This window comes from Lemur catta, chromosome 5 (assembly GCF_020740605.2).
Source record: "Lemur catta isolate mLemCat1 chromosome 5, mLemCat1.pri, whole genome shotgun sequence".
Lineage (NCBI taxonomy): Eukaryota > Metazoa > Chordata > Mammalia > Primates > Lemuridae > Lemur > Lemur catta.
Genome location: NC_059132.1, coordinates 37,248,480 through 37,257,652, shown reverse-complemented (window position 1 = coordinate 37,257,652; position 9,173 = coordinate 37,248,480). Strand labels below are relative to the sequence as shown.

At 50.3% G+C, this 9,173-nt stretch overlaps 1 long non-coding RNA gene across 4 annotated transcripts; it reads right to left on the bottom strand.

Annotated features, from left to right (window-relative positions):
* Positions 1-633: 633 nt before the first annotated feature.
* On the bottom strand, positions 634-7,884 carry LOC123638148. Of its 4 annotated transcripts, XR_006735200.1 has the most exons (5): positions 7,347-7,361; positions 5,238-5,322; positions 4,977-5,110; positions 3,041-3,175; positions 634-1,131 (listed from the first exon to the last, which is right to left on the bottom strand). It is a non-coding gene; the product is annotated as an uncharacterized LOC123638148 (long non-coding RNA). The 4 variants fall into 4 exon arrangements; XR_006735201.1 differs by lacking the exons at positions 5,238-5,322; positions 7,347-7,361 and adding an exon at positions 7,827-7,884; XR_006735202.1 differs by lacking the exon at positions 5,238-5,322.
* Positions 7,885-9,173: the final 1,289 nt, after the last annotated feature.

The following is a 9,173-nucleotide window of genomic DNA, read 5'->3' as shown; positions in this document are numbered from 1 at the left end:
ACCCTGCTTTGAGGAGCTCCGACTGGAAGACAGGGCCATCCAGGGCACAGGTGACTGTGGTGGGAATCAGACATGTGGTGGAGATGGGTAGAAATCTGGGAAGGGGTGGGAAAAAGCTCCGTGGAGTGAGGGGCCTCTGGGCTGAGTGTTAGAGGTGAAGCACATCTCACCAGGGCACAGTGCAGGGGGAGGGGACTTCTGAGGACGGAACTGCTGGAGCAAGACTCGGAGGGCAGGGCCAGGTGTGTCCAGGGTCAGGGAACTCCAGCTTGACTGGGTCTGGCTCTGGCTGTTCTCAGAGTCTCCTTTGGTACTGGGACATCTGATGTGCTCATGAGGCCCAGGCCACAGACAGAACCCTCCTCTGTGTCCAGGAGGTTGGCTGGAGCCAGGAGGGGACATGGCCACTTGGACTCCCCACAAGCCACACTGGGGGCCCAGGAGACTCAGCCGTGAGGTGTGATGGAAGATGGGGCGTGGATGTGCTCTGGCTGCACCTATGTTCTCAGGGCCCCCCGCCAAGCACTTCTCACCCCTCAAGCCAGGGGACCCAACTGAAGTTTTGGGGGGAAACCACAGCCCACAGCTGAGTGAGAAAACTGAGGCACAGACTCTGATAGGAGCACACCCTGATTTTGTCAACCCATGTCAGTTTATTTTCCCCCACCCCAGAAAGTTCAAGGCAGAATTGAGCACAAGCTGAGGTCCAGGCTCTGAAAGAAATCCAGGTGTTTCCCTGTAGGAGCACGTCATAAAACCAGCACACACTCCAGACCCCAGATGCCCACTCCTTCCTACCAGGGGAACCCGTTCATGTTCTCGGTGAGAAGGCACCTCCCAGAGGTGGCCACCATGCAGCATCTGATGTGACCCAGTGCCCCTTAGGCCACTGTGTCGGCTGGGCCAGCTCCCTCCCATGCTCGAACTGCTGTTGGCCGCCTGAAGGAGCAGGGACAGCTCCCACTCCAGGTCTTCAATCCTCTGAGCCAGATGGACTCTCCTCACCTCCAGCTCCAGGGCCTGGTGGCTCTTCAGGGCCCAGGTTCCCAGCTTCTCTCCATCTGGGCCACTTGTCTCCAGTGGGTGAAGTTTATCTTCCTGCCACTCACAAGCGGAGATGCTGGGAGACACCTGGGAATGACAGACGCACAACATGGACAGGTGACCCCTGAACGCTCTCAGCTCACTGTACCCTGAGCCCTCTCTGTGGTCTTGGCCCTGACTTTTGTCATTTAGACACTCTCTAGGCACCAACATCCACCCCAAACATGGGAAGATGCCAGTGAGCTCCCTCCAGGGACTGACCTCATGATTAACTAATGAAGGCACGGTGTTCACAAGTTTCTGTCACCACAGTAATGCAGAACAGTGGCCAACTATATCATTATGCAATTGTCCTGTTTAATAATTTAGAATGATTATTGAATAATTAAATCTCAGCATATTTTATAATCCCTCATCTAATCCTAACTTTCCCTTCCTTAAAACCAAGGATACTTGTATAGAATGTATTTTTAAGGATGATCACCTGTTACTTTATCCTCACTGAGTCATGCTCTTCTGGCCCCTCAGTGCAGCTGAGGACAGGCTCCTGCAGCTACCTAGTCCCTCTGCTGTCGAGCTAACTTCATGGCTGCCTGTCTGAGGTAGACAGAAGGCGGGTTCACAGAGGACTGACCCCTCAGCTTAGTGCAAACGCTGTGGAGGAAGTCCAGATAAAGCTCAGGGCAAGAATGATTGGTGCGATGAGATGACAGAAAGCCAGCATCTGCATTTGGGTTTCATGAGGGGACCCACGTCTGGGGCTCAGGGACCCTGGAAGGCCGTGAGAGACACAGTTCCCGCAGCCTCACTGGGAAGGGCATCTGTGCCTCTCATGGCCAGTCCTTGGGCCCCATCCTGCCTTGTCTGCTCACAAGAGAAATGTTCCCTCAGCTGTTTGTGAACACAGGTGCCCTTTCTTATCATTGTTGTACTAAGAGAGAAGTCAGTTTGACCAAGAGTTGATATTCCAGATCTTCAGACATCAAGACCCAGATACCCACGATGTTCTCCTGAAACTCTCCATATTGAGGGACAAACTCGACTTTCCCTGCTGTGTAAGAATGAGAAGAAAACCTGCCCCTTGGCCCTGACTCCTGGGGTCACTGTGGCAGAGGGTGTTCCCTGGCAGGGGAAGAGGGGATTCTGTGATATTTCAAGGTATCCCAGCCCAGACGCCCACACTGGGAAGGCGGATGTGAGAAGGTGCCTACCCATGCCCCTCCGCCACCCAGGGTGCTTCACTAATTTTATCAACGCAGGGACGAGGCTGGGACAAGTGAGGCACTGGGCTTCGGTGTGAAAGTCCAGGGGTCCAGGGTCTAGAAGAGAGGATTAAACATGACCCGATAGCAAAGTGGGGACATGACACACAGTAAATGACATAAAAGGTGCCAGAAACTTCAAGTCTGGTTGAATAGTATGTTATGCAGTACGAAAACAATCAAACTGGTGAACTAACACCCAGAGACTGGCTGCAAGCTTTAGCAAATAAAGTTGGCTTTAATGCCTTACTTTTTCTATATTTGTAAGCAAATATATTGAGCTCAGTGCAGACACGATGGCATGATCATGTCTATCTTTCTTCTTCGTTTCCTCTCCATCCTCTCCTGAATCGGCAGCTAGGACAGGGAACAGCCTGGATGGAAGATGCATCTTGCAGAAAGCTCCTGGTCCCAGAGGTGTGCACTATTAAATAGGCTACATCTATAACAGCCATTGTTACTGCTCCTTTTCCATGCCCTTCCTATTTTCAGGCTGTGAATTAACTTAGAGAGTTCCAACCTAATCTGATGGTGTGGGCTTCCCTGTCTCCAGCCCCAGCTCTAAGCTTTCCATTCATGAAACCAACAAAACAGAACCTGACTTTGACTGGCGGACATTCTGGTCAGAGCTGGCTATTGTAGTCCCAATACCTCTCTGTGAAAGGGGCCATGACTCCATGGGTCCCACCCCCCTGGACACCTTAGGAGCTGAGATGCTCATCTGCTGGGCTTACCACAAATGTGCTGCCTTCACCTGGGGGCAGTGGGTCTGGCTCATCCTCCTCTTTCTGGAGCTCCAGGGCTGGAGAAGAGAGCTGGAAGAACTCCTCATTCACATCCACAGTGTCTTCCACATGCCATATCTTTCTCTAGAAACAAGGAACATGTGGTCTTTATTACTTTCATTTGTATTCTAATTTCATTGAAAATTTCTTGTGCTCCTACTCCATGATTGACAGCGGGGTCAGTGCAGGGCATACAGACTCAGAGTCAGGTGCTGCTCTCAGACAGCTGAGTGTCTGAAGGCAAGGGGAGCCAGACCTACAGCCCAGCACAGCAAAGTAGTAAAGCTAATTGTAGAGAGATACACCAGGCACTGCAGGAGCAAAAAGCAAGACGCCTAGTCCAGGGAGGATGGTCAGGGAGAGCTTTCTGGAGGAGGGAATGTCTCAGCTGAATATTAAAAGGTGGACAGAAGTTAGCTGGGTGGAGAGTGGGAGAAGAGCATTTTAGGCAAAGGGAGCAGCATGTGGGTAAACACAGACATGAGAGAGTATAGGTAACATTGATCTATTTGTCCATCTATTCATTTGTTCACCCATTCATTCATCCGTCCATTTATCTATCCATTCATCTAACCTTCCATAAATGAACTGAACCATCCATCTACCCATATATCCATCTAGCCACCCACCCACTTGGTTATTTGTCCGTCCATATATCCACTCATCTATCCACCCACCCACCCATTCTCTACCCATCTATCTATCCATGCTTCCATTACTATGAACCCATTGTGTATCAAGACAATGGTCAGTTATGGGACACTATTAGCGAACTTCCATGGAGTTTATAACCTATGAAGAAAGGCAGACATAGGGCAAGAAATTACGTGTGACGAGGGTTATGTGAGTGGATGTTTGGGTTGCAGTGGGGATTAATCAAAGTTCATTTGGCAGTAGCATAGAATTTGTCAGGAAAAGTGTCAAGAGATGATGCTAGAGAAACGAGGGTAGCGTGCTTTTCTTACATTGTGGGGTCATCTAATGGCCAATTTGGTAGAAGCTTTCTTATGAATAGAGCCTTCATTTTCTTGGGAGGGTCAATTTGCCCAGCTGAAAAATGATTTATCTCAGACTCTCCATAAGACAGAGATAATCATGTGGCTAGTTTTGGCCAAAAAGTTGTAAAAGGCAGTATTGCCTGCCTCTAAATGATGGCTTTGTTGTCAGGCTGGCCTCATAAAATGACTGCCAGCAGCACGCATGCTAGCTAGTCCTTAACATCCAACGGCAGAGCAAAGGCCAAGACCAGTTTTTAGAACCGCTGGTTCTAAAACCATATGATCTCAAGCTTCACTCTGACTGGGCCACCCCGATCCAATTTATGTAACTAGGAAAGTGCCATTCCCTGATTGACTTACATCTGCGTCAATCACTATGACAAGGAAATGGGATTATTCCAAGTGGTTTAGAGCAACCAGAGCCCTCCTCTGGCTCTGAAGATGAGGTTTCCCCTTCTAAACACCATGGCTGTCACTCAAGGGAACTGAAAATGGATGGTAGAACAACTTCAATGTTTGCTACAATTAAAAAAATAATTTTTAGCTATTTAGTGCAGTGTTCCTCGTTGTCTTTTTTTCATTTTAAAGTTATCACTTATTTTACTACATTAGACTCTTTCCAAATAAAATATCACGCTTTAGCATCCACAGGCAGGCGTAGCTTAGAGTGAATTAATGCAAGCCAAGATATTAGCAACAATTTCAGAATATCCAGGTTAGCGGTCTTGTCTTCTCTCTCCAAGTCCCCCGGTTTTTCTCTCCCTCCATTTTCTCCATAATCTTTTCTGTTTTCCCTTTCCTTCCACTTATAATCCTGTTTTTCTTCTCTCAATATGACTTTTAACATATGCAAACATAACACAATGTATAATTAGGCATTTCCCTACCTCTCACAAGTTTAGCTAAAGCCTCAAAGCTGTTGACACAGGTGACAATGTCCTCCCACAGAGGAACTACACATGCCCTCTCAGGAGTTATTCAGAGGAAGCCAAAATCATCCATTGCTCATCTCTCCAGCATCCTGTGAAACAGAAAAATAGAGATTCATTAGAAAGAAAGTTCTACAGAGTTGAATTTATAGGTAGAAATGAGACAGGGATGGTCTCACCCCCCCAGAGCCAACTGAGGAAGACTTTCAAGTGACTCACTCAGAGAGTGCCAGTGCTTGGCAGAAGGGGGAGCTAGTATCTTATTCTCCAAATGGATATATACCAAGAGCCACAGTCTAGGAGTCTGGAGGGTGAAACAGGGGAAGAAAGAAGAGAGTAAAAGAACAAATATTGCCCATCCTTCCCACCGCTGAACCTCAACCTTTAGGGTCAGGGTTGAGCTGGGCTGAGAGTGGAGAGCTTACAGGAAACCTTTAAGTTTTATGCAGGATGGAAAGTTGGCTTTAGACTGAACTGGGCTTTCTAATACCTGAAAACACCACTCTTCAATAATATCCCCAAAAGGCCCTGCCAAAGCTGTTTTCAAGAATTGAGAAAGAAAAGTCCAAACGAATACCATTTTAAGTTACTTGTGGAAACATTCTTTAAAGTTTTACATTACCTTTCTAATGTGAAGAGAAAGGTGGTTTCCTAATTCTACCCTACTGAATTCAGTTATTTATTAAGCAGGAGGAGTGGCTGCCTGAGCCCACAAAGAGATGGAGCTGAGCTTCTCTGGCTTGTGCCCTGGACACCAGCAGGGAGGAAGCCTGGCAGTGCTGGGAACAGAGCATAGTATTTGGCAAACATTTAGCACATGTAAAATATTTCAATTTCAGAATTCTGACAAGCAGAATTGTAATATACATAATATCCAAATTACTTCTGACTGGTAGAATTGTGTAGAATAAAGTAGAATTTTTCCATTGAGTCTTTTGGCAAAACATGGAATTACCTTCCTCTAGGAAAAGAAATTCACTTGGGATCAATGAAATCAGCCTTAGGAGTGTAGAGAATGTATTTGAACAAAATTATTATTAGCCTAAAATGAATATGGATAAATACCTGACAGAAAATAATCACCAAGGCCAGGCACGGTGGCTCACGCCTGTAATCCTAGCACTCTGGGAGGCTGAGGTGAGAGGATTGCTGAACCTCAGGAGTTCAAGACCAGCCTGAGCAAGAGCCAGACCCTATCTGTACTAAAAATAGAAAAATTAACTGGGCATAGCGTCTGTAGTCCCAGCCACTCTGGAGGCTGCAGCAGGAGGATCCTTTGAGCTCAGGAATTTGAGGCTGTGGTGAGCTATGATGAGGCCATTGCACTCTAGCCCAGGTGACAGAGTGAAACCCTGTCTCAAACAAAACAAAAAAAAAAACCCCACATTACTCACTTGGTATGATTTATACTCAAAAAATCCCTATCAATTTGAATCCATTATATTTGAAATGTGCAAACAACTTTAAAATATTGAAAAAAGACATATGTCAGAGCTCCTGCCTAATAACTTCAAAGTGGAGAGTGTATGAATTCATTCTAACATTCCGTAAGCAGGTAGCATACCCGCATACATTATGACGGTGGAAAACATAACAGGGAAAAGCCAGCGAAAGCACTGCTTCTTCACAGTCAGCACAGTAGTGAGCTGGTAAGTCTTCTAGGTGACTTTCAGGGAGGCTCCAAACTGGCGGGTGGCACTGGGTCAACGTGACTCCTTAACCCTGGCCCTTACAACTACACACCACTTTGATGCGCTCCGAAGCTGATTACAAAAACCTGACTGCTTGGGCACATCAAGTACTTGGGCGTCCTTTTATATTTTTCTCCCAGGAAACACGAAGCCTGACACCTGAAACTCGTCTAACCTTGTTTGGGGCTTTAGAGTTTTTATTATTTTTAAAGCCCAGTGGGCATAAATTCAGTTTCGTGTGAGCTGTGTATGCAAGACCAACCTATCTCCCGCATGCACGGGGAAGAACACATGACAATCAAGCGGCTCCGTCTCCCGAGTAACTTTATTATCGGTTAGTCCTGAAATTTCCACAGGCAGCAAACGTCAAGCACTGGTCTGGCCACGCGCACAGACCGGGCCCTGGCGCCGCCCCAGGCGGATCTGTCCACCCTGGTCCCGCCCGGCCCAGCCCCGGCCCGTTCCGCCCGGCGGCCCTGACCCGCGCCCCCCTCGCTGGCCCCGGCGCAGCAGGGCGCCTCGTCGCGAGCACGGGGCTCCCCCGCCCGCCCGCCGCGCGTTTCCCGAAGCCTTCCCGGCCCGCGCCCGCCCGCCGCCCCCACCCGGGTCGCACCCACGCCCGCCCCGGCGGCCGCACCCCGGTCGCAGAGCGGCGCCCGCTCGTCCGTCCGAGGCCCCCGCGACCCCCCAGAGGCCGCGCCCGGAGCCCGTCGGCGCCCCCGGAAGGGGGTCCCGCGGGGGACTGAACTCGCGGCGTCCTCTCCTCTCCGGACACCTTCTCCTCCAGCCGCGCTCACTTGGCCGGCTCCCACCAAGGGGCCGCCCACCCGCACCCCGGGCCGCGGCGGGAGCCGGGGTCGGCGGGTCCGCAGCCATCACGGCGGGGGGCGGGGGGCGGGGGCTCCCTCCCGCCCTTGAGTTTGACCTTTCCCCCCAGCGTGGCTGTGGGGAGGGACCGAGCGCGCGCGTGCATGTTTCTGCGTGCGTGCGCGCTACCGGGCAAGGGGCCGGGGTCGCTCCCCGATGCCGGCGTCACTGCCATGGCAATGGCAGCCCATACCCCCAGTTTCCCGATTCCTGTCCCCGCCCACCGTGCGCGGCCCTGGGCCTCTCGTACTCTCTCGCAGGAACGCACACACTCTCAGAGCGCGCCCGCCCAGAGCGCTGGGGCATTGGGGGGTAATCTGGGCCTCCTCGCTCCCCATCCCGCTAATCTCCGCCTCTCGGAGTTTGACCAATCCAGTGAGGAGGAGCCGCGGGCGGGGCGGGCTCGGCTCCCAGAGCGGCGTGAAAAATTTCCCGAGGCAGAGTGAAAACTGTTCCAGAGCGACAGAGCATGTCCAGTAGCAAAAGGGCGCGCTGGAGGCCAGTTTAGGGAAGAAGAGGTGGTGGTGGCATCGGGGTAGGTGAGAGAAACGTTAGGGCAGGTACTCTGCCGTCAGATTCGGACCCCGTGGATTGGAATCTAGCTCCGCCGCTGTCTCGCTGTGTGACCTTGGGCGTGCTCCTTAAACACTGAACTGCACGTCCCGGGTAAAAAATGGGGTTGGTTAGTAAAATTGACCGCTGTTCTTCCAAGGATCAAAAGAGAGAATGTGGGAAACGCCTCACCTGGCAAAGGGTAGAACCTAAACGCCTGGGTATTATTATGGAGCCCACATCCTGCGTATTTCACAGACGGAGGGGACAGGGTCTTAGTCAAAACTTAAGCGACTGGTTCCAGGTCAGGTTGGCAGAGAGCCAGGCTTCAAGTTCAGTAATCCTAGTCCTACGTAGCCTGCCTTTGTGCGGGGGGGATCACAAATCCCTTGTGATCTGTGTGTCACTTCTTAGTCTTGCCTCCTTCCCAGCCCCGCGGAGGTTTAAAACTCTGGACATAAGGTTGAACAGCTTTGGGGCAACTTTTAGAAATTCAGCTTCTGAATTTGCCCCTGAACGACCAGCAGAATGGTGCTTTCCTCAATTCCCTTGGGGCCCCTAAGCTTCTTCTAAAGTTTTGGTTAAAGTGCAAACACAGTAGCAAGGAACTCCAGGTCCTCCACAATCCCTAGCTAGAGGAGGGAAGGTAACTCGGTTAACCAACACTTACCTGACATCCACCAAGCTGCAAGCGGCAAGGAGCCTATGACCTCAGGGCTGTGCGGGCAGGTACCTTGGGAGTCAGACATACCGGTGACCTCGTCGTTCCTCAGACTTCAGCTTTGAGCCCTTTCCTCTAACTTAGCTCTTAAATCATTTACTGCCTCTCAGTATTTCTTGACTGCTGTAGTACTATTTAACTTTAGATTTGCTGTTAATTTTTCAAAAAAGGATGTTTCGGTCTCCCAGTCTTATAGCCTCCAACCTATACCTGATCTTGGTGAAGGACATCACCCAGTTCCTCAAGCAAAGCCTCCGGTTTCCCACTTCCCAGGAATTATTCACTTGACCCTTCCAAGTTCCAGCTTAAATGCAGTTGCTTCCA